Source organism: Nanorana parkeri, unplaced genomic scaffold (genome assembly GCF_000935625.1).
Source record: "Nanorana parkeri isolate BGI_ZX_2015 unplaced genomic scaffold, ASM93562v1 scaffold1094, whole genome shotgun sequence".
NCBI lineage: Eukaryota > Metazoa > Chordata > Amphibia > Anura > Dicroglossidae > Nanorana > Nanorana parkeri.
Genome location: NW_017307362.1, coordinates 523,068 through 546,745, shown reverse-complemented (window position 1 = coordinate 546,745; position 23,678 = coordinate 523,068). Strand labels below are relative to the sequence as shown.

Below are 23,678 nucleotides of genomic sequence, written 5' to 3'. Positions count from 1 at the left end.
TATATATCTATGTATAGATATATAGATATATATAATGAAAAATGGTACACAAATATCAGGAAGGTTTTAGCCACCATTATTTTATTAAATGAAGCAAATACACAAAATGTTTTACTTTGATTGCTCTATTAATTGTGGAATATTTAAAAGACATAAAGGTGTGAACTAATGCTGGCAGTTTTATAAGATATCATCCCTGTTCTATGCAATTTGAATGATTTTTATAATGCAATCAAAACCAAATAATATTCAATGGAATTAGTAATATTTTCACTACACAGTACAAAGTATACAACATGCATAATTTAGAGAAAAGGTACTGTATGCAACATGCAGGTCAGGACCACAAGTATGGTCCCAGAATATGCTTTTTTTTCACTCGCCTGTTACGTTAAAGTTTATATTGGAAATGATGAGGTTTTTCATCTCATAAACCAGGGAAAACTGACAGCTGAAATCCCACAAAAATTGCATAATCTTGCCATTGAGGTTGAGGTCCCTTGATTAAAAATTTTGACAGTAATATAATCTAGTTTGCTGGTTTTCAATCTCCTTAATTACAGGAGCCCCATGAGCTGAAATAGTGAGAACCATCCATCTTTGTACTTGGAATTGCTCCAGATTAAGCTTTGGGTTGCTGTTTCATGGTTACATTAAGCTAGCTATGTTTGGCTCAATTTTGCATGCTTCCTGCTGAATTGGCTGAAATCTGAACCCTGGCCCTGTCAGCACCACCCAACTCGGCAAAAGTCAACTGAAAAATCTACTGAGGCCGGTGGAAATTTTTCAGCCAAACAGTAACTATATTCAATCAAATGCAGTCACTGTTCATGTGTTCAGACAGCTATGGGCTGTTTAGCGTGGATGGGGAAATTGAGTGATTTTCTTTTATTCAACCCACTGGCTGAACAAGAGAGATCTAGACATGATTGGTCATCCTTGCTGAAGGTGTTGAAGTTATCTTCCTGCTCGTCACAATATTTAGAAAGTAAAAAAATAAATTAAATTAATGTTTGCGTTTATTTTAGCTTATGTAAGTATGTACTGATTTGTGTCAGACTGGGTAACAGTGGAACACTAGTAGTCTGTCAGATGACCACATAATAGCCACAGATCTGTGGGTGGAAACCAGTAGCCTGGGGCAGTAATGCAAAAGCAGCACTCATTACTCCATATGCATTGTAATATGCTTACTGTATTATTGTAGGTTTGAGGTCTAGATCTTGATAATTTAGCAAATTATATTAACCTAAAATGCAAATCTAGCTTTCAGTGATTGAAATGCAGGGCTGGTGCAAGGATTTTTGCCTACACAGGAGAAGGTGGATTTTTGCACCCCCCTGGTGCCCTAAGTTGGCTGCCTATATATCGTTACGCTAGCGCTAGCCTGGACCATATTGCTAGGGTGTAATGAGGTCAAATTGCAACCCCCCCTTACCTGAATTGCAGGGTTCTTCTCCCCACAGGCTGTGCATGGCTCCACCAACACAGCCACGTCATCCATACCGTCTGCCATCTTTTTTTTTTTTAATGCATGCATTCGCGGGGGCTGGGGACTTACATTTTTGGGGGATTTCAAATTTTAGTTTATTTAACTTTTTATTTTTTAAACTTCTTTTTACCTTTTTCAGTATTTTACATTTTGGTTTATTTAACTTTATTTTTTTAAACATTTAAAATTTTAAATTTTTTGGTATTTTTTTTTATACATATAAAGACCCAGCCAGGTACTTGTCTTATGCATATCACACACTATCATCTTATGAAAATATAATATTAACAACAAAACTGTAACCGTCCGTCGATGTGAAGAACATTGGTAGCATGGAGATACTAATAACAATCCTATAACCAGTTCAATGTACAATATACTGTATCAAGTGAGTATATGATGGTGTTTTTGTTATTTTAAATTTTAGTCTATTTAACTTTATTTTAAAACTTTTTTATTTTTATATTTTTAATTTTAGTTTATTTAACTTTTTTTAAGCTTTTTTAATTTTACTTCATTTCTTGGAGCAATAGCCAGCCTGCTGTTGGATATTTGAAATTGTAATAGCCAATAACAGGCTGGCTATTGCACCCGCCCACTGCCTGCTGTCAATCATCAGAGGAGGGACCTGAAGCAGAAAGTTCTCCATCAGGTCCTCCTTTGCTGATTGACAGCAGGCAGTGGGCGGGTGCAATAGCCAGCCAGTATTGGCTACTGCAATTTAAAAGAGCCAATAGCAGGCTGGTTATTGCTGCCAGCTGCTGGATTGGAGATGATCACGGCAGACAGCAGGAGTGCAGCACGGGGGGCGGAAGGGAGAGTAGGCGGCACGGGGAAGGAAACTCACAGCACAGTTTCTCCTTACAGGCTGTAGTCAGCTATCTGTCCCCTCTGACACAGACCACTGCAGCCGATTACAGCCTGTAAGGAGAAACCGCTGACAGTCTGTAAATCTGCAGCAGAGAGAACGGGACGGGTGCAGTTATCTGTGGGGATGGTGCTACCATTTCTCCCCCCCCCCCCCTCCCCCACAGCACCCTCAGGCAGCTGCTTGTGCTGTCTCGCACTAGCACCGACACTGTTGAAATGACAATGCACACTAAATAATTTGCTGTATTCTATAATAATATTTAAAGCTGAATTCCAGAATAAGCAAATATTGTCTACATACAAAAGACATGTGTATTCTTACTTAAATCTTGGTGTGCTTTGTGTCTTCCTTCCAGATCTGTGCAGTAATCCAGTGTAAAACGTTTCCTTTGTACAGGAGCTCTTTGTAATAAAGACTAGTCACTGCTGCTCTTTTTTCTTGTGTAGGGTGACTGGTCTTGTATCCACCCCCTCCTGTAGTGGGTGGGTTCTTCTGGGTCCCTACCCCAGCTTTGATCTCTGCACAGGCTTGGTGTAGCATGGTGACAATGTCACTTCTACTTTTTCAAGAACTATAACTTTCTACCCCCCAAAATTGCATTTTTTGAATAAGGCGGCTAATATTCTCTGTGTAAAACTACTCACACATTTCTATAAAAATGGGAACATTTGAAGTACCACTGGGGCAAAAAAGGTGTACTGAGTTGATGGTTCACATATTCTTTATTGTATGTGTTATTCACACTACGGAGTCTTTGTACTCGTCCAAATGCTCCGATGCCTGGCCCAGCACCGAGCTTCCGGTTTCAGAAACCCAGGCAGCAAGTTATTACATACTGCGCAGCTTCCTGATTGGCCGGGAAGCCGGCTCCATGTTCCCTCGTCACTTGAGGGAGCATGGAGCTGGCTTTCCGGCCAATCAGGAAGGCGGGCAGCATGTAATGACTTGCCACCTAGCTTCCTGATTGGTCAGGAATCTGGCCAATCAGGAACCTAGACGGTGAGTCATTACCCGCCCCCTGGCTTCCTGATTGGCCAGAAAGCTGGCTTCATGCTCCCTCGTCACCTGGGGATGGAGCAGGATTCCCGGCCAATCAGGAAGCCGAACGCCTTGTAATGACTCACTGCCCGGCTTCCTGATTGGTCAAGAAGCTGGCTCCATGCTTCCTCGTCACCTGGTGATGAGGGAGCATGGAGACAGCTTCCGGCTAATCGGAAAGCCAGGTGGCGAGTCTTTAAATGCCACCTGGCTTCCTTAATGGGACTTCCGGTATCGGTATTTGGCGAGTACTGATAAAATATCAGTACTCGATACCGAAAAACTGGTATCTGTGCATCCCTACATTTCCTCCTAGGACACATTTTATATGAACCTTGCAGCTCTGAAATGGGAACTGCTATTGCTGAGATGTTTTGTGCCTATAAGTGTGTGTGTGTGTGTGTGTGTGTGTGTGTGTGTGTGTGTATATATGTGTATGTGTACATAATTTATGTGTGTATATGTGTGTGTGTGTACATTATTTATGTGTGTACATTATTCATGTGTGTGTACATTATTTTTCCAATAGTAAAGTACCCTAGGAACATTACAGCAAACTATGCTACAACCAAGAAAATAATTTTTTTTGTCTTTACTTACACAATACTCTGAGACAGCTGAGGACCCAATACAGTATATAAGTCTGCTAAGAAAATATACATTTTAAGTGACATTAAAGTCAAAAACGTTTTTAAGTTATTTAAAATGCTGATGAAATCATTTACAATGGAAGCCACTTCTTCATATTTAAAAGTTTTAGTTTCCTACATAATCATCTGGTCCTTTGACCCCTGATATGCTGCTTTACGGTGGCTCCTTTCCCTTTTAGGGTCCTGTGGAGCCACCATTGATAGTGGTAGTATAAGCTGTATGTGTCTCCACAAATACACAGGTACAGCAAAGCAAGACACTCCCCCCTCCCCACTTCTTCCTCCTCCCTTCTCCAAGCTAGTAGATGGGCAACTGCTGGAGACTGATCTGTCCCTTGTGATCTTGTACTGGGCAGGAAGTTCAGAAAAGTAGAGGTGTAGAAAAGTAGAGGTGAAAGTGCTGGAGTCAGCTGTTTGAAAACACGATGACTGTCAGTGTTTGGGCAAAAATGTAAAGAAATACATTGCTGGGTAATGCATGTTTGGTCTGGATTCTTTATTTAATAAAAGTCTGAGAGTTTAATACTACTTTAAAGGATTTGATTTAGAATGTGCAGACATAGGGCCTGGTTTGCTAGAGAACCAGAGCGGGGTGCATTTCTAGGGTATGCACTGCCAGCTTGCATGAGTACGTGCTTGTACAAGCACATTGCAATTGTGATCCCTGAACCTATCTAGCAAAACAGCAACATTGATGGTCAATGTACACATTGAACAACAAGATAATGCGGCTTTGTGCCTTCTGTTCTGATAAGGTGCACAAAAGCATATCAGAGTAAAATGGGTAAACATATTGTGCTGTTAGAGCAAATAAGGTAACGTATGCATGGGTATTTATCATTGGAACTCCATTAGGGTATGAAATCATGTCAACAGTGATATTTTCAGCACTGCATGAAGTATGTTTTTCGGACGTTTTCTACAACAATACATACGTCAGTTTCATTTCTACATGAGGTATACATGTAAATCCTTAACAGCAGTCATATAAACCTTACAGTACTAAATAAATCAATTTTAATTTTAGGCATGTAGGCACAAAGGGCGTAGGGACTTCTCAGTCGGAGTGGTTACATTTTGGAACTCTTTGCCAAAAGCAGTGGCAGCAGCAGAGAGCATTGAATCATTCAAAAATCAATTACATACCTTCCCCAGAGACCGTAACATACACGGGTAAAGGTACTCTTAAAACCTAAGATCACACAGGGACTCATAGACACACATGCACAGATTACACACACTTAAGGCTGTGACACACTGCACGTGAAGCAGCGCGGAGCGGTGGCGCGCTGCCTTCGCGAGCAGTGTGTCATGTAATTTTCTCCCCGGCACGTCAGCTTGCGACAGCTCGCGTAGCTGAGCGTGCCGAGATGAAAAATGTCATTTTCAGCCAATCAGGATGCGACATCTGGCCGGTTGTTACGCACAAGCCAATTGGCTGAAGGTGCAGTCAATCATCTGCCTGCACTCAGCTCACACACTGCATGCAAAGCTCCGTGCCGGACAGCTTTGCTTTGCTCCGCACGACTTTGCATGCAGTGTGTCACGGGCTTTACACATAAAGGTTGAACTCGATGGACATGTGTCTTTATTCAACCTCAAATACTATGTAAATATGTAACTATGTTACCACTTTTTGGTGTATGTTTGTACACTGGACATACAGCAATAACTAGCCACACTTTTCTAGTAAAGTCACTACTGAAGCCTGTGCACGTGTGCCTATGCACAATGTGGGTGCATAGTCAATATTGTGAGGATACAGTTTGCTAGTCTGCCCTTAATCAGTGTGCCAGCATACCCGAATAAACTTTCGCATATACAATTGTATTAAAGTCTATGTTACCCCAAAATGAAAGATTTCATGTATGTGTCTGTTTATATGTGAAGAGGTTTGTAGATGTATTATGTTATGTTTTTGTTTCTCAGTTTGCTGACAGATGCCAGCCCCCTCTTCTGTCCATTTGTAATCTATCCAAGCATGGAAGCAAAGCTAGGGAGCTCGGCGTCTAGAGATACAGGACACTGTGCAGATGCATTACGTGGCTATATTTCCTGTGGTTAGTATAGCTGATCACCCCCCTGTCCAATTCTGCTGTATTGATGCAGCGGGTCATGGTCAAGACAGCAGGGGCTGGGTGGGAGGCATGGTCAGCAACAGAGTTGGCTAAGAGTGACATAATACTTTGCCTTCCCACTATAGAGCGGCCTGACCTCTATTATAAGTATGATGAACCCAAAGGGATGTTGTGCAGTTTATAGTTACCAAATACTATCTGCTGCTTCCCAAGAGCTTTTTGTATTCCTGTGTTCACAAATACTTTAGTTCTCAGGGTCCATCCATCTGTTCCATCTTTATCAGCTATTTAAAATAAAAGAAAGAAACAAGCTGGTTGTGCATTTGTTTTAGTAAAGGCCCAGTGACTCGCAAAGTATGAAATCCAGAGACACCCGGTGAACTAGCATTTTCAGATAAAGGTCAGTACAACAGCATATATGTTTCCTATAATACACTGATGAATGTCGCATAGTTGCACTGTTAGGTTTAAAAAAAGACATATGTCTAGGAAATCCAACCTCAAAGCAAAGACCAAAAAATAATAATAATACATTGCACAAACTTTAGCTGCATTTTAAAGGAAAACATTAAAGGAGAACTATGGGGTTAGGGCTTTTCCCTATAGTTCTCCATAGGGTAACGGGAGGACACAAACAAGGGTCCTCCCATCACCCTAAGCTCAGTATACTGCGAGCTACAGCTCGTGGTATACTGAGACGGCGCAGCAGAAGCGGATCCCAACAATTATGTCTGGATCCGCCCAGCTGCGTGAGTGTCAGCTGGCTCTGTCTTTCTAGAGGTAGAGGCAGCTGTACCCGCCCCCTCCCCCATCCGTTCCGCCAGTCAGCGCTGGAGGATCGGAGCGGGGGGAATCCAGCCCCTCCCCTGTCACGGCAGAGAGCCGTGACAGGATCGAGAAGTGAGCGAACGCCGGTATGTGTTCGCTCACTTCCCAATCTACTGCCGATCTGTGATGGTCTCATTGTCACAGGTCGGCTAGAACTATGAGGTGAGTGAAAAGCACTCACCTCATAGTTCTTCTTTAATGACAATCAGATATGTTATCTGATAGCATCTAAATAAAGAGATGAATTATTGGTTTGCTGTTTTCTGCATTTATAAAATCCATTCTATGATTTAATTCACACATTAACCAGATCTAGTCCGTTTTACAGCCAATTGGCAAACTATTGGTTTGCTATTCTTTAATGAGAATTTCAGGTCTCGCTAATATTTGCGTATTTCTAAGTCAAATGTTACATTCACTTTCTCCAATAGTTTTTAAGCATTCACTGTTTTCAGTGAATCACTGATTTTATCAATGATTGCTCAGCAATTTTTGTGGATGGCATTGCTCATCATTTCGTTTGGACACACACCACTTTTTTGATGCTCTTCATTTGAGGATTTTAATATGATAATGTCAGCATTAGCCATCTGGAAAACTTTAAAAATAAAAGATAAATACCATAAATGTGGCAACATTTGAACTTTTCAAAACACAGGTAAACATTTACATTTTGTGGCTTTAGGAAAAGATCTGACCCTTTATTAGAACAATGTATCATATCTGCTAGAACTGGTTCCTGCAGCTTTGAGTAGTAAAGGACAAAGAGAGAGAATAAAGGGAATTTATCAAAACTGGACTAGACAAAATCTGGAGCAGCTGTGCATGGCAACCAATCATCTTCTCTCTTTCATTTTCAAATCTGACCAAACTGAAGAAAGAAGCTGATTGGTTGCCATGGGCAGCTGCTCCACATTTTGTCTGCTCCAGTTTAGATAAATTCCCCCCAATGTCTTTTCTTCAATTTTTGCCCTCAAGTGGTGATCTTAAAGTGGACCTTACATTAAATAAACCTTAGCAGAAAAAAAGGTTAAAAAAATACTTACTCTACAGCACAGCTTCAGGTGATCTCGCCTAGGTGAGGTTGAGGTCAGTGGGCCTTCTCCTTTAACCCCAGGAAAGTTCAGGATCCCAAATCTTACCTGTGAGATTTGGGTTCCTCAATTTTCCCAGTACCATACAAGAAGGTCCAATGATGTCATCAGCTCATATAGAAAGTTGCTGGAATACAGGGTTTAAAGTAAGCAACTTTTACTTTTTTTCTTCTAATGTTTTTTTCTTAAACTTTGCTTTTTTACAGGAAGGGGTGGGAGTGGGGTGTACAAAAAAGCAGAGCTTGCATTTAATGCAAGGTCCATTTTAAAGTGAACAGTTTGTCACTGAATCTTCAGTGTATGCCATTAATACATTCATATGAGGTGATCATACTTTTCTTTATAGATTTGTGTAACTAGCACCTAACACCGTACTACTTAATTCAGATGAGGCTGTTTCAACTGCTGAAATATAATACTGTTTCTCTCTCCATGCCACTTTTAATATATAGCAACATTGTATGTTGCTAGCCTCAGAATCTGCAAACAGGCAGTTTATACGAATAAATTAACCTTTTTTTTTCCATCTCTACCAAAATGAAATGTTTCTCAAAAGTTAAGTAAGTCAGATTTGAAGTTCCCATAGATAAGATCAATGTTATATAGATTTGTCACTGTTGCAACTGCTGAAATACTGTAATTTTTCCAAACAGAAAGCAGTATAATAAATTATGAATGATAAAGAAAATTGATTTTCCACTTGTGATTTAAAAATGTTCTCACGCATTAACTGAATATATTTCATATTCTGCCTATCTTATGAGGCACATGAGCTGTATGGATAGTATTCTTGGCTGGCAGAATTGGGGTCTTGGGTTTGGTGCCCTAAAGAAATTTTATCTGCATGGAATTTACATGTAATTTCTGTGTTTGTATGCGTTTCCTCTGAACTCTCTTTACTTTCACATTCCAAAAAATATTGTTTTAGGTCATATGGTTGTAGTCTGTGTTGTCCATCTTGTTTGTACTCTGTATGACTAGGGTAACATCAGGTTGTACCCTTCATGGGGTAAATACTGGTGTAAATACTTTTGTGTACTTTATAAAGTACCATGGAGCAATTTTCAATATTATATAACTTAGTCAAATAAATCTTATAGTACATAACAATGTTATATTACAAAGCAAGTTTATTTAAAGGCTAAGTAAATTCATATGTTTTCAGTGGTCCATTATGGATTTTTTGGAGAACTGTGTGTAGTGCAGGGGCTGAATGTAGAGCTGCAACAACTAATCGAACCAAGTCGATTACAATCGATGGTTGAAAAAGTTATCCAAGTTTTCAATCATTGATTATCGCCTTCGATTAGTTGGCCCTGTTCACGGCTCCACACACGCCACGTGCCGCACCAGCTCCCCGCCTCACGCTTGCCGCTGCAAGACCCACCCGCCTGCATCCACGCTCCACACGCCGCAGCTCCTCCCCGCCTCACACTCACCACCCGCCTACATCCATGATTGGCACAGGGACGCGGGGACAGGCCCGATCTCAGAAGCAAGTTGCTGGCAGACTGCTCTGGTAAGCCTGCACCCCCCCGCCCCTCACATTCCTCTATAGCTGATGGTACATTGTGCTGTATATTATACATAGGAATACAGGAATACAAATCCCAGCAATACATTATACACTGTATGTATAATGTAGTATTGCTGGGATTTGTTGTACTCTTCTATAGCTGGTGGTATTCTGCATTGCGCTGTATAGAGGACTACAAATCCCAGCAATAATACATTATACAGCGCAATGCGGAATACCACCAGCTATAGAGGACTACAACAAATCCCAGCAATTGTACATTATACAGCGCAATCCAGAATACCCCCGGCTATAATGTACTATTGCTGGAGGTATTCTGCATTGCACTGTATAATGTATTGCTGGGTTTTGTAGTCCTATATAGCTGGTGCCATTCTGCATTGACTGCTGTATAATTTTACACTTTCCATTTCACTATATTGCACACCACACTTTTTTTTTCTTCTTACTTCCACCACTCCAAGCTTGCTCCTGTGATGGACTACAATCTCAATACAAACTAGTAGTCCATCACTGGAGCCATTTTTTAAAATCCCGATTAACCAGTTAATCGAACTCAAAAATCGGCTAACTAATCGATTTTGAAAATAATCATTAGCTGCAGCTTTAGATAAATGGTCACTCTACACCAGGGATCCCCCCACTAACCACCAGGGAGCCTCCACTGGCCACCACAGAGCCCCCCACTAACCACCAGGGAGCCCCCACTGGCCACATTGGAACCCCCACTTCCCACCTGGGAGCTACCACAGAGCCACCACTAATTATTAGGGAGCCCCCACAGATCCCGTACTGACCAGCAGAGAGTGCACACTTACCTCCTGATAGGCCACCTGAGAGGCTAATAAGGGAGCCGCCTCTGCTGCACCCACACACACCCGTGAAACTCTCTGGACCCCTGGTGAGAGCCCGCACAACCCTCCTGAGACCCTGGAGACATCGGGCAGTGAACCCAGAGCAACAGAGTATGTAGCTTCATATTATTCTGCATTGCTGTAATATGTATTGCTGAAATTTGTAGTTCTCTATAGCTGATTCTGTTCTGCATTGCTGTATAATGGTATTGCTGGGAAATGTAGTTCTCTATATCTGTTGGTAGTCATTATTGCTGGGATTTATAGTCCTCTATAGCAGATGGTATTCTGCATTGTTGTGTAATGTTTTGCTTGGAATTGTAGTTCTCTATAGCCAATGCCACTCTGCAATGCTGTACAATGTATTTCTGAGAATTATAGTCCTCTATAGCTGGTGGTAATATTCGACATTGTTGTGCTGAGATTTGTAGTCCCTCTACAGCTTGGAGTGAATGGCAGAACTACCAGGTTCGCAGCAGTCATACACGCGCACAGCACTGACAAGGCATCCCTACACTACCAGTGTGCTTTAATTCTCCTCAACCGATAAATTTCTCTACCGCGTCACTTCCAGGTGCGCATGTCATGAAGAAAGGGGGTCATGAAAACAGCTGATTCGGATGACTTGGCCCCACTGGAAGTGACACAGTCGAGAAAATGTATGGGGTTGAGAAAAATTATAGAACACTGACTTTGACACTGTCCGGCCCCTCCCACTGACCTCCCACAGCTCACAGCCCAGAAGCATGGACAGCCAGCGGCAGTTTACAGTGGGCGAGAGCAGAGTAAGGCCAGAACCATGTAGGAAGCCCAGTGGGAGGAGAGCACCACCCCCTAGCCAGTCCTCCCTTTCATGGACTTACTAGGAGTCCTCATATCACCCGACCATTCACACTAGTGTTACATGGATGGCAAATGTGGCAGGCAGTGGCAGGGAGAAGGCGGGGAAGAGGCAGAGCAGGAGGGGGGCCAAGTTGCTGCTCTATGGGCCTCTGGGTTGTACTTGCCCCCTGGGCTAAAAGTTGCCAGTCAGCCCCTGGTGTAGTGATAGTATTGACAGTAGTATTAACACCACCTGTTAAAGAAAACATATACTTTGGAAGCTGTGTCCGAAAAAAGTCAAGCAGAGAGAAAGTGACTGATTCCCACTAATCTTTTACTCAGGACTAATTTGCCATGTCTTGTTACACACTGTTTCTCCATGTGGGGATCTTCTTAGTAAAGGGGCAGGGCTTTACTTCCTCAAGCCAGACATGGCCCTCCAAGGATTGGTGATTTGATGACTATTGGAGTAATGTTCAAAAAGCAGCAGAAGATGTCTCGGCACGTACAGTGTACATGGCCAGTCATATAGCCACTTTGTGGCGGGACGTACACTGTACGTCTCCCGTCACGAAGGGGTTAAACACTACGGAATAAATGAAATATAAGGAAGGAGATTCTTGCACTGCAAGTGCTCTTGTACAGTTTTCTTGTCACGCGGCTGTCAAAAGAACAATGAGCCAAACAGAATTGACATTCCTAACTGTAACTTCAGTGCTCAGGAGGAGGTCCCATACCTTTTAGGAACAGGAGCCCATAGAAGCAGACATGAGGTGGTTATGCCTTAGATGAACTTGCACTACAGACACAGGAGTACCTAGGAAATGTCACAAGTCAGAAAGTGCAGTGCAGCTTCTTGTGAGCTATTCAAGACAAAAGGTAGATTTTGTTGCAGGGTGCTGTTTAGTCACAATTAATCTTTATGTACAGTATTATCCTTATAAGGCAGACAATCTTCTCGTTTTAAGATTGGTACACTTAAAGGGATTGAAGTCTCTAATATACTGAATTGTAATGTACTCCTTGTCATTCTTTACCAGACCTGAATAATTAAGGATAAGGTTCAGGGTTTGAGACAAAGTCAAGTGTTTTTTTTGGACAAATAGTGAATTAATGTGGCTATTTGCTGCTAGAGCAACCAATAACCAATAATACACTTCCTGGTTATTGAACAGGTGGCTTAGAAGAGCCAAAAATGGGGGTTTACTTATGTGCCCCTCCCTATAAAATTCAGGGTTCCCAGCAAGCCGTATTATCAGGGAGAGATAGTTGCTGCTACAATATACAACACTGCTATACATGGTGCCCAATTTTTACTTGGAATAAAACCTACCTTTTCCTCCCTTCTTAAATCTCAGACTATTTAAGTTACACATTGTGCAGCAAGTCTGTACCATATTTCTGAGCTGCTGTCTATGAAATAATACACTCTATTTTTACACATTATTTTTCACAGTACAACCTACCTCATCTCTACCTCTAAAATGTTGGCCTTATAAAACTGCTTATATGTTCTGCGTTGACTGTATAATACTTCTGGCTATTTACTGTATTTTTTATGTCTTAGAGAAAACCTGCCTCATCTCTCCCTCTTATATTGCAGCCTACTAAAATTGCTTACAAATTGTACTTTGGTTGTACAATATTTGTGATTTTTTTCTGGGAAATATTGAACTTGTTTTTTTGTTTTTTACAATAAAACCTGCCTGGTCCCTCCCTCTTAAATTGTGAACTACTAAAGCTAGATATATAGACTGCATCAAGTCTGTACAATATTTATGGCTATTGTCACTGAAACAATACACTTTCATTTTTATTTCACAATAAAACCTGCCTAGTGTCTTCCTCCTTAAATATAGCCTACTAAACCTGAAATAATACATTCTAATTTTTTTTCTGGAATAAAACCTGCCTTGTCTCTTTCTTCCCCTCACTCTTAATGTAGGGCCTAATAAAGCTGCTTACATACTGTGTATCATCAGCACAATATTTTTGGCTATAGTTTGTAAAATATTTTTTTCAAATCAATACAGGATGCATACTTTTGATTTGATGGCTTTAATAACTCTGTTATATATGTTAATTATTATTTTCTGTCATCGGGTTTCTTTACCTCTCTGGCGGTATTCCCAAGTCTGGCTCTGGGTTAATTTTCAGTACCAAGAGTGGTAACCCTGAGCTTCGGGATTGCACAGAAAAGTGTCACTTACCTTGTCCCTGCGAGCCCGCGGTGTCCTCTGCTGTACGCGACCGGCCGATGCCGGCATCTGAGTTTTAGTTTCGTTTTCGGGCGTCACAGCGGGAAATTCAAAAGTGAAAACATGACATTTCCACAGAATACACACAATACAATGTAATCTGCTATGATTACACTTATATATCAAACAATTTCACTTCAATTTTGTCCCCAGAGCTTTGTCCAGTGCCCTGCCTGCACTTGTACTGTTGTTTCTGACTGGAAACTTGTGAACGTCCATGGCATGCAAAAAGCGTCACTTTAGGTCAAAAGCGGTTTTAGACCAGGTAGAAAACAGCGATAGTAAATTAGAATCACTTGCAGAGTTGAGCGATAGCGATTTGTTGGAAAGTTCGTTATCAGACACTAAAAGTCACTTTCAGTGTCTGATGACGAATTTCCCAACGAATTGCTATTGCTCAATTCTGCAAGTGATTCTAATTTACTATCACTGTTTACTACCTGGTCTAAAACTGCTTTTGACCTAAAAAAGCAACGATTCTGCGACCAAGCTCAGTGATGTGCGAACTTGGTACTCTATTGACTGTGGTACGGATCAGGCAGAGCCCCCAGAATTCAAATTTACTGGACCATTTTTCTTCTTATTATATTATAATTTATTATATTATAATTTTTTAATTTTGTGTTTCAAACTTTATCATACCCGGGATGTCTACTGGACTCTTGTTTGTACAGATTTAGGCGAGTTATTCCTAAGATTTACTAAGAATTACGGGCCTACAATATAAAACAACTAATTTCCATGAAAAATAATGTACCGCTTTGGGATGCTAAAATCCTGAATAATCATACTGCCAGGGAGGTTAAGTGAGACTTCCACCTCCTTGGAAACCTTTGCAGTAACCATGTGCAGATAACACCAAGAGGTCTCCTTGTTGCCATCATGACTTTATCTTGCAAGGAACCCACTGTTTACATTTTTGCATAGAGACAAGGTAGTGTTTAGGGCTAGGACTTTTTTTTCCAAAGGTAGTTTACATTGCCATCCCTGCCCAAGTTTTTTTCAGCACATCATGGGGCCGTACAATAAAAAAAGAATAAAAAAATACATTTTGAAAATATCTACCATTTAAAGAGGAACTTTTATTTCATCAGGGGTCTCCAAGACCCCTAATGTCACCTAGGACCCCCCAAAAGAAGCTGATGAAGCACTGATCTGCTCCATCAGCTTCTTTCCAGCTTCTAAAGCTGGAGAGTGACACAAGAATGCGGAAGTGATGTATTATACAACACTTCCGCATTCTTGCAGAGGAGAGGGGACTGGAGGGGGGGGGGACAAACCGATCGGCACCCCATACACGTGATCCGCCGGCTCTACAGCCGGCGGATCGCTTGTATGGTAACAGGCATCGCTGCCTGTTTTTAAATACTGGCCATTTCCCGCTCGCTGCTTGGAGGGGGGTGTGTCTGAGCGGACGTCTAAAGACGCCCGCTCAGATCTAGAGAGCTCCCGGCCGGCCATTTTTTTATTACTGCCGGCCCGGATGGCAGTTAAAGACACATATAAAAAAACACAAACAAAGTTTTAAAGTCCCCTGCACCCATGTACATGCACATACAAATGTAAATATACATACGGTGTGCCTACGTGCGAAAACAACGATTGCACCACACGTTCCGTAACACTGCGAATGTTGGAGTGCGAGCCATCAGTCACTGTTAACACTAAATTGATGCATTTTAAAAGCTTTTAAATGGTCGCTTATGAACAGTTTTGGGTATGGCAGCTTTTTTGCGATTTCGCATGCAATTTTAAGGCTTAACGTGTTTAGTATCTATTTATCTGACGTGACCTCATCAATTTTATTTTACCAAAAAATTGGGTAATAATAAATGTTTCATAACATAACGTGGAGAAAACAGTTTTTTTTCAAAATTATTGGTACTTTTTTGTATATAGTAAAAAATAAAAAACCCCAGTGGTGATTTAATACCACCAAAAAAAGCTCTATCTGCCCCAAAAAATGGTATAAAATTAATTTCAATACAGTGTTGTATCACTAGTTCCTCAGCGCTGTATACTAAAAATGGCCCAGACAAGAAGGGGGTTTAACACCACGGTCTTAAAGTGGTTAAATACAAAATACTGCTTTGTTGCACACAACTATATTGCACAAGTACTCACAAGTACTCAGCACAGTACTCTGCACAGTAAGTGTGTTAGCAAAAAGTGTTAAAGCAAAGCCACCTTATGGGGGTCGCCGGTCTATTCTCTTAGGTTTATTCCCCTGCAGCTATGCCTACAGTGAGGGAGATCCAGATATCACTAGGAAATGTAGCAGAATTTATTTGCACTGCTTCCTCAGAGTGGATCATTTTGGGTCCACATTGGATGATTGCAGTAGATCTCCCAACAAATTGTTCCTCCTATATTGGAAAGGAGTGAAACATTCACTTGAGGGCTCCCAAAAAAGTTCCTCCTTGCTACTGCCAGCATCCCAACACTGCTCCTCATATCAGCACCGCAATACTCCTTCTCCTTGTATTTTTCCCATGACTCATGTAGCCTCATTGTATGTAATCACAGGTGGAGAGGATGGCCTTCTGTGCTAAATAAAGGCACTGGCTCTGGACCTTCTTGTCCGAATAATGAAGGCTGTTTACCTGCTACCGTGATGTAGCACTAGCCATAAAAAGGGCGTATTACCAGTCTAATAAAAAATGGCTGCAGTACACCCTTGAGGAGCAGGAAAAGGCTGCATCAGAAGTTCATATAAAATGGCTGATATGCACATCTGTGGGAGATAAAGGGTAGATTAGCAAGCCAACAAACATGGCTGCTATGTGCCCTAGAAGAGGAAGAGGGAAAGGCCACAAGAGTACACTGCCCAAGCTGTCCAAAAAATTAAAGATCCTTTGATTTTACCCTTGTATGGGGAAAGTTTAAACGTCACCTGCCCCAAATTTATTTCTCCTCCTCACCACCAGCACCACCAACCCTCATCCTCATTGTACTCAGCAACACCCCTCCTCACCACTAGCTCCCAGAAACTCCTCCTCACCACTAGCTCCCAGAAACTCCTCCTCACCAGAGGTCTGTGGAGGTCTGTGGACCAGTACTGGGGATAGCAGCTACTCATAGCCACTTGGCAGTGAATCAGGGATATGGCGGCACTAGGGGAAGAGGAGGAGAAAACGGCCACATTAGGAGTCCAAATAAATAGCCTAATTGAACGCCCTTACTGAGGCGGAAAAGGGTGCATCAGTACTCCCAACAAAAATGGCTGCTATGAGCTTTTATAAAGTAGTAGAAGAAAAAGGACTCATTAACCATCCTCCAAAAGAAAGTAATTGCCATGCACCTTTGAGGAGGAGGAGAAGTGCAGGGATCACGTACCTCGTAGGGAGACCGAAGGTTGAGGAGGCTTCTCTTGCACCTCGTGTCTTGTGGCCTTTGATGTTGGGGACAAAGGCCAGGCAGACAAGGAGTAGCACGAGTGCTGTGGGGAAATCCAGTATTCGTAGTCACAACAAGAAAAGAAAATCCAGAAAACAGTCCGAGGTCAAAAAAGGCAGGCAACAAGCAGGGATGGTCGGCAAAACAGGAACGAGTCAAAATCCAGGGAGTTCAGAAGTAAACAGGACTAGGCACAACAGGATTCAAGGAACACACACAAGCTGGAAAGACAAACCAGCAACTAATGGGCATGTGAGCCGGGTTTAAATAGGGCAGTGAATCAAACAATCATGTCACTTCCTGTGCGCCTTTCCGCGCCAAGTGTGCGTCACTTCTGGTGCACGATTTGGCACGTTTTTCCGTGGGAAGACTGAGAACTGCGCATGCGCGTTTTTCCGTGTGAAGGCTGTGTACTGTGCATGCGCGTTTTTCCATGGAAAGAACGGGACTTTTGCTGACAGCGGGACTTTTGCTGCTGACTTGTTTCAGCTGCAGGCAGAGATAAGTCAGCAGCTAAAGGCCTTCACTCCTACTCATTGTTTCTCACTTTCTGACTTTGCCCCTCCACAAAAGTCTCTTGCTGCATCTACCATAATATCTGTGGCCACTAGCGACAAGAAGGAAAGTTTCAGAAGGTGATTCAGAGGTTTAGGATATAAGATGTCAAGCAGCAAAAAGGAGGGTTAGGTGAAGGCTCTTCAGAATGCTCCCACACCCACCTCGCCATCTATAGCAGCATCCTTACCAAGGCAAGTTACCCCTCAGATTTCATGGCCTTGTCCAGCTGCCTATATGCCAGCTGGAAAATATCTAATTTCTAAATTCTGCAATGCACTTCAAGCATTGGAGCCTCTTCCCGTGCACCACCACTGTAAATGTATTACACAATGTTTCTGCAGCCTGACCTCAACAAAAAAATGTTTTCAATGGTTGCTGCAAAATAAATCCTGCCTTGTGATTTAAACTTTGTGGCCTACTCCGGTGCTCCTGCATTCAAAAATAATTGTGGCTATTGTTTCTCGGATAATACATTTTAATTTCTATTTCAAGATAAAACCTGCGTCATTACTCCCTCTTATTTTGTGGCCAAACCAATCTGCTTACATACTGTCCAGCTACTGTACAATATCTGTGGCCATTGTCGTTCAGATAATATACTTAACTTTCTATTTCACTTTTACATTTTGGCTTAACCAGGCTTTTCAAGTACTGTCCTGCTACTGTACTGTACAAAAAGTATGCTGGTTTCTCTCTGATAATACACTTTAATTTATATTTTATGATAAAACCTGCCTAATCTCTTCCCCTTATATTTGTGACCTAACCAAGCTGCTTTCATACTGCCCAGCCACTGTACCATATTTGTTTCTATTGTTACTCAGATAATACCCTGTAATTCCTATTGTAAGATAAAACCTGCCTCATCCCTCCCTCTTAAATTGTGGTCTATCCAAGCTGCTTACATTCTGTCCAGCTGTTTGAGGATTAAGCAGTGTACCTTTGCACTAGTCATTTGCAGAATACCGGTACCCATTTCTAAGGAGAGTAGCATAGAGTGGTGCTGAGCTTCTCTCACATTAAACTATTTGTTTGATTGTAGCATAATAGAGACCCTATTCTTTAGAAATCCTCTTGCAACCTTTTCCTGTATAATTAGCATCACTTACAATCAAGTTTTCTAAAATATTGTTGGTCAGACAGAATCGCACTTCGACAAAATTCTGTTGTCAATAACCAAGACTGTGATGTTTTGTATACTGTAAATACTTTTGTATAGAGAAGAAATCAAAGCCATACTTGTATTGATGGAACTCCTGAATCATTGATGGGAATACATGATTCCCATCATGCTTCTTTCAAGATGTCATTATCCTACCGGTTCTCTTTTTAACCTTGATTGTTTAAACTGTTTATGCAATAAAGGTATGGCAATGCAGATGTTTTATGATTTCTTTCTTTATTTATTTGTTATTACGAGCTAGATAAAGATCAAGTCACATCTGAGTTATGATAAAGCTACATCTAGAAAATAAGTAAGGGTTTGCAAACATGTTCTCAGAAGTGCAGTGGAACATATTACCTGTACTGCTGGCTGTTGTTTAATTACTACTCCACTAGATTTAAAAAGAAAAGCATCACCTTGCATGTTGAAACAAGTTGCAACTGTTTTTTTCCCCATGCTACATAACATCTTAGTCATTATTGGGAATAAACTAAATTGAGAGGGTTATTTCCCCAAAATTTCAGCAGAACTCAGGTGAAAAAGGAAATTTAAAAATGTAAAATGAAAGAAAAAATAGCAATCAAATACATACAAAAAAACAAAACAAAAACAAACAAAAGTATGAAGGACACTATATTAAGTAAATTAAGCTAACCTAAATACACCTAAAAGTAAATGAATAAATAAATATGGTAGATTTATTAAAAGCAAATTTTGACTGAGGGGCAGTGCTCAATGAAAGAAATTGTGAAATATTTTGCTGATCCTTAGACATTGTTTTCCCTGCAGTATGATTAGCTGGTAAACTTCCAATGGTTTTCTTTCCATCATATCTGATGCTGATGCTAATACTCCTACTACCGATCAGAGCCCAGAGAGTGGAGAGGGACCTCATCTTCAGAATATGGTTTAAAGCAGTTTGCTTTGCTGGAATCTCACACAAGCTGGGTGCAGAGTAGAACGTATTGGATAGGTGTTCAGAATGTCCCTGTTTGTATTTCATAGTCATGGTAAGACCTAAAGCCATGGCTAATCATTCAAAAGTAATAATACGGATATATTAGTCACCCTGTAACCAGCAAGCATGCACTTGCCATACTTGCCAAGCTGTCTGACTCATTGTTGTGGCAGCTGCAGTTGCTGCAGTGCCCACACAGAGGTAGAAAATGTTTGTTATTATCATGGTCACTACAGACATGTCTGCTAGATATTAAAGGAAAATGGATCTAACTCTGTGATAACCTAATAAAGTGTATACACCATCTGATATTCCGTCTAAAAATCCATGATCAGATTGTGAACAACTCAATAAGTGAATAAATAATCAATCAATAAGTGGAGGCCGTTCTATGCATTAGATGCTAACCTTGTGCAACATGAAATATTAGTGTCAAAAGAAATATGGGTCCAGTACTATTAATAATGCCTGTCCCTCAATCCTTGTATATCACGTACATCTCAATATATGTGTATAAATTAGTAGTGATATGTGTAAAATATTGAATTGATATTAATTAAATACATAAAGTCAGCACCTTTGAAATGAGTGCAAAATTGACAAAATTAATAAACATCAATCCTTATACAAACACTTATATAAAAAATGGTATAAAAAATTGGATAGTCCTCTATCCGCAAGTGATAAATAACCCTTAGGTGCTAATAGTATAAACACATTGATTAGTCCACCCAAAAGTCTCTGTGCCAAATCCTATCTCCCTCCAATCTGTGCAATAAAGTGGGACCTCCAGAAACCCAAAGGTTTAGTGAGATTTGCTGGAGATCATGTAACTGTCAGACGTCCCCCCTCCAAAGTGTGCACTTACCGCAATGTGATGGCTTTGACAAACAGCCAAACAGGTGTTTGTTTGATAACTCACAGTGCTGCAGCATCTTCCGTGTACCCTTTATCAGTCGTATCCAGAAAGTGACGTATCATGATTTTTTGCTTTGTGCTGCTCGGGTAGTCACAATTATTTGGAAAACAATCAGCCTTGCAGCCACTGCTGGAATAACGTTGCTGGTGGACACTCAACCGACATGGACTGCAACATCCTCTCCAGTTGTTTGGCCCGATCATCAAGCTCTACTGTTTTAGAATTTAAAAAAATAATAATACACATATGGAATAAAATAATACAAAACAAGCAATTCTAGAGTTTCTCTATACTTTCTACAGAGAGGTCAGGAAGGAAAAACACACCAATGGATCTGTTGTAATGAGAAAATACATTTTTTTTTACATTTCTGCATTTTCTTGTTACCACACTTTTTTAAGCTGCTCCATATAAGTGACCTTTCTTACTTGTAAATAATGTAAAATAATGTCAGTCTCTGTATAAATAAGCCTGATAATACTTTGTTGCAACAGTTAGGAAACTGATACACCTGCTGCTGCCTTCATTGGTTCTCACCTTATTCCTCAATCCTTTAGGCTTCCTCCTGTTAGTGCGACCGCTCTTCCAAAGCTGCTTCACTTTGCTGCTGGCCGGTCGAAACTCTTTGACATCAGCACTTACAATGCAGGACCAGCAGTGCTGCATTGTACAGAATGGTGAGAGGCCACCCACATTCCTGGGTGTTGGAAAGCAAAGAAAAGCTTCAGCTGGCGGGAAAGTGAAGAAGTCGCACATAGACGAGGAAGCCTGTGAGAGTGGGGAAAGGAGGTAAATATTGGTACTTATTTCTTCCCCCCTAGCCAAACAAGGATTTTACACCTTTGCTACCACAGATATAAGTACTACATACATGGCAGTATGGAAACTGTAAATGGACTCCTGGCTGCAATAGCAGCTAGAAATGTGTTTATGCTCAGCTGATTGTCGGCTTTCAGGTAGAGGGGATTTTACAATCGACCGATCACTTCTACACCCCACTGCAGGTGCCACCCCACCTATATGCATCCAGGCTCAGCTGCTTCTCCTGTGGGCCCAGGACACCCATGGCAGGTGTTAGCAGAAACAGTGGAGGAAGATCAGCGAACATCAATAGATCCATCTTTGGATCCATAAATTCAGTCAATAAACCTGGAAGTGATAAGGATTTTGTCACTTCTGGTTTCTGAGTTGTCATTCCCTTGCTGCTTCATTGAGGTCTTTAGGTGAAATTGCAGATGTCACATCAATGGAGCATTGTTCTGCTTAAAGAAATAATAATAATAATAATAAATAGTAATACAATGATTGATGATAATAATAGTTCTTTACAAGCTTTGTTCTTTTCAAAGCAGAGAAGTTGGCATTAGGAGATTGCATTTTATTTTTTGATAGACATGGCAGCAAAAAAATACTTTTTGTATTGTGAATTGAAATTTATAAAATAGTTCTCTAGATACACAAAATAGATATTTGTTGAACATTAAATGCAAATATAACCATATCTACATTGGGGCTGGTCAGGGGCTTCTTAACAAGAAAAAGGAGCAAAGGTGTTTTTGGTGATCTTTAAAGCTCCAGGTTTTTAAACAAGGATCTGAATTTAGCAAGCTGTGCCAAAAAAGGCAAGCAGAGGACAAAGGACTAGTCACTAGTATTTCCAGCAGCTGATTGCTTCCTCATTGCTGACTTATCATGCCTTGTACTGCACTGTCTTTGTGTGAGGACGGCCATCTTGGTAGAGATAGGACATTTGCTTTCTCATGCTAGTGCCTCCCATAAGGAGAACAAGAAACAGCACAGCAATGATCACAGTGACATTGTCAAACCTAACTCCAAATCTCCTGAGACTAGCAATCAGAAGCATGGTGGCTTAGATCTCATACTGCAGATGTAAGCACAGAAGTGCCTAGGCACACTCACATATTAGGAAGTGCGCTACTATACTTTTTAGAAGCAATTTAAGACAAAGGATACATTTTTCAGGGTACTTCTTAGGAACAAGTAACAGTTCCCTATCATTTCCAATGTTATAACATTCTTTTATGTGACCATCTGCAATTAACTGATCCTAAAACTAGCCATAAATAGTACAACCTTTTGTCTAATATAAGACAGATTTAATGAGCCTGCATGACAAGTAGTTTGCTTCATGTACATCTATGACCACATAATGCATGACTAATAAACTTTCAGATGTCAAGCAAAATAATTTTCCTAAAGGAAAGAAAATCTGACTCGTCAGTTGACATTATCTATGTGAACAATTGTGCCGAGTGGTGGGCGGTAAAATCTCTGCAAGAAAAGAACAACCAAGGGTGCTTTCATGTTGAAGCAATGTTAAAGTAGATGGAAATCCCAATCACTAAAATATCATATTATCTTTAACATCTTAAAATAATACCTGGAATCCTACCATGAATTTAAGTCTTTGTTCAGACACCTCCATTTACAGGGAGGCAATATTCTTCATTTTACAGTCTTTATCTCCAAACTGCTGTCCAGTGTCCTGCATTGTTACCGTGTCACATGCACTTCTGGTGAAGACTTTAATAGTGTAAGCAAGCACTTAGGGAGTTATTCACTAAGTCAGCCGAGTGAATCACCGAGCTGAAGTGAAGGGCAAAGACAAACTCCCTCTGCAAAATAAAATTTTGCAGAATGACAACAAATAGGCAGAGTCAGTTGCCATTCTCACCAGCAGAAAGCTTACCCCGAACCAGGACATGCAGCTACTGTACATGTAGATAGGTAGAGGCTGAAAAAAAGGCTGAAGTAGATCCGCAGCACTGAGATGCAAGAAACCATAAATAAAGGTTAAAAAAGTTTTAGCAAAGCAAATGTCATCCAGTACATGTACTTTAAAGTCATATCAGAAGAAAATCATCTTATCCATAGCCTTCCAAACCCATGTATCCCTTAATAAAATCTGCCATGTCTGTGGGTTACACTGAGCAACTTATCCTGTGTTTGTAGACAAAAGTAAACAAGCGTGAAAAAAAATTAGGGATGGAAAATTGAGGAGCGAACATAAACACACTGTTAATAACTTCATAGGAGCCTCTTTCTTCCCGCATAACAAAAAAAAAAACACAACTCTGAGTGGCATTCCTGGAACCCTTTGTGGTATAACATGGTAAATATGTTTGTGATAGTGCTTGTG

The 23,678-nt window shown here is 40.8% G+C and overlaps 1 protein-coding gene across 2 annotated transcripts in view; it reads left to right on the top strand.

Moving 5' to 3' along the window:
* The window catches only part of POU2AF1 (POU class 2 associating factor 1), an 81,215-nt gene that overhangs the window by 348 nt on the left and 57,189 nt on the right, over positions 1 to 23,678 (top strand). The gene's annotated exons all lie outside the window — the stretch shown is intronic.